At 47.3% G+C, this 2,027-nt stretch overlaps 1 pseudogene; it reads right to left on the bottom strand.

Annotated features, from left to right (window-relative positions):
- Positions 1–1,226: 1,226 nt before the first annotated feature.
- On the bottom strand, positions 1,227–1,742 carry LOC105867631 (large ribosomal subunit protein eL24-like; annotated as a pseudogene).
- Between the last annotated feature and the right edge of the window lie 285 nt (positions 1,743–2,027).

A 2,027-nucleotide genomic window follows, 5' to 3' on the forward strand; every position in this document is an offset into this window, starting at 1 on the left:
AGAATTGGATGTTTCCTGAGCATATACCCTGGTCAAGCCACCCTGACAATATCAGATTCCTAATGGGCCCTGGAAGTCCCAGCCTCTGTCCCCAATAGCTTATAATGGAGGCACAGAGGTGGCACACACGCAGACATGAATAGGTATAAATAAAAATCCAAGACAACGCACTAACATTAAGAAATACTTTGAGGCTGGGTGAGAGCACAGATTGTTAAGTGTGAGCTCCTGTGGTCACGGCAGCCTTTCTTCAGGAGCAGTGCCCTGGACCGCCGCAGTCTAGACGCTGTTATTAGTCCAGGGCGCTGCTCCTTCCGCCACGGCCACTGGAGCTCATGCTTACAACCTGGCATGGGCGGGGAGTGCAGGCTCGGGGGCTGGGTCCACCACGTGCCAGCTGTGTGACCCCGCAGGCTGCCTGACTCCTCTGTGCTTCGGTTTCTTCATCTGTAAGATGGACATGTGTTACATCCACCTCACAGGGTGGTTGTGAAAGTTAAACGAAGGTAAAATACTTAACTGACCCCATCACCACTGCCATCTAAGCGCTAGATCTTTGAAATTTGATTGCTGGATGGGAGGAGAGAAAGGGGGAGCAGCAACATCAAAGGCTTGCAGTGAAGGATGATCTAAGCCGTCTGTCACAGGACAAGAATATTTGGCCTAGGGTGGTCACAGCCTCTCCCACTCTGCACCCAGAGTATGTGGAGAGAGAGAGAGGGAGGGGGATGTGGGATTTGCTGTAGCCAATCTCTTGTATTCCCTTTGTCATTCTCCAAGAGGTCCCAGTAGGGTTTGAATTGCTTTTCGATTATTCTTATCCTCTAACTGCTCTTTATTTAAATGCACATGGGCAGAGACTGGTGAGGGGAATGGAGGAACTTCTAATTATTTTCTTCTAATCTAAAGTGATCTCAGCCACTCTGACTCTCAGGGCACTTTGTTTGAACTCCTTTTTTTTTTCAGCCTCTTGACATGTCTGTACCATATACATCTCCTTTTGCAGGTGCCATGCACCCCGGATAAGCCCCTTGAGGATAAACGCTGGGCCTCACTTGCTCCGTATCCTGACCACAGTGCCTGGTGCCGAGTAGCTTGTGATGATTATTGTTGAAATAAGAAAAAGGGTGTTTTCTAGGGTCAGTGATGAACCCATTACTTGGAAAAGAAGTTTCCAACCTTGAATAGTGAGTCTTGAGAATTTTATTTCATTTTTTTTTAGAGTTGGATCTTTATTTAAAAACCTGATCTGCCAACTTAGCATTTTCCACCAACTCAGGGAGCAGAAACCTTCGAAGGCTTCACAATCTTTGCTTAGGTGCCGCCTTTGTGGGTGCCTTAGCAGCAGCCGTTGCAGTCTTTTTAGATGCTTGCTTAGCCTTTTTGCTTCTTTGCAGCCCTGATAGCTTGTTCTCGCTGAGCCTGTCTAACTTCAGTTTTCTGATTTCGCTTGGCCATTATATCAGCAAGAGATGCACCAGTGATAGCCCTCTGGAATTTAATTTCCTCCGACTGTCCCTTTTTGTGCTACCTTCTGTAGAGTACAGTCCAGTTTATCTGCCGAGGATTTCTCTTAGAAAGGAATGCCTACTCGCACTTTGCATTCAGAAATTGGGAAATCTTGCCATGGGTTCTGGCGTCTCGTGTGTCCGGGGTAGATCTTGTACCCGCTGAAACTGCACAGCTCGACCTTCATGGCTGCAGCTCCACGGAAAAAGGAAGGATGAGGAAGAGAAAGAGAGGATCATGGGAAGAGGGCTTGAGAATTTTATAATCTCAATCTTGAACAGGATTTCAGTTCATTTCAGGAACCAGAGGGGAATCTTCAATCTGAAAGTAAGATTTGCCTACTGGTTTTCATTTCAGATACTGGCATTAGGCAGGATTGAGAAGTCCCTACCAGCCAGCCTTGGGCCAGGGATGGCAGCCCAACTCTCGTTCCCTACTGAGATATGGTACTTAATTAAGAACACGCTGCAGCTAGGGCTGTAATGTAATTGGCTTCCCAGTTGGAGAGCTGTGACCAT

The sequence above is a fragment of the Microcebus murinus genome, chromosome 6 (genome assembly GCF_040939455.1).
Source record: "Microcebus murinus isolate Inina chromosome 6, M.murinus_Inina_mat1.0, whole genome shotgun sequence".
In the NCBI taxonomy this organism is placed as follows: domain Eukaryota; kingdom Metazoa; phylum Chordata; class Mammalia; order Primates; family Cheirogaleidae; genus Microcebus; species Microcebus murinus.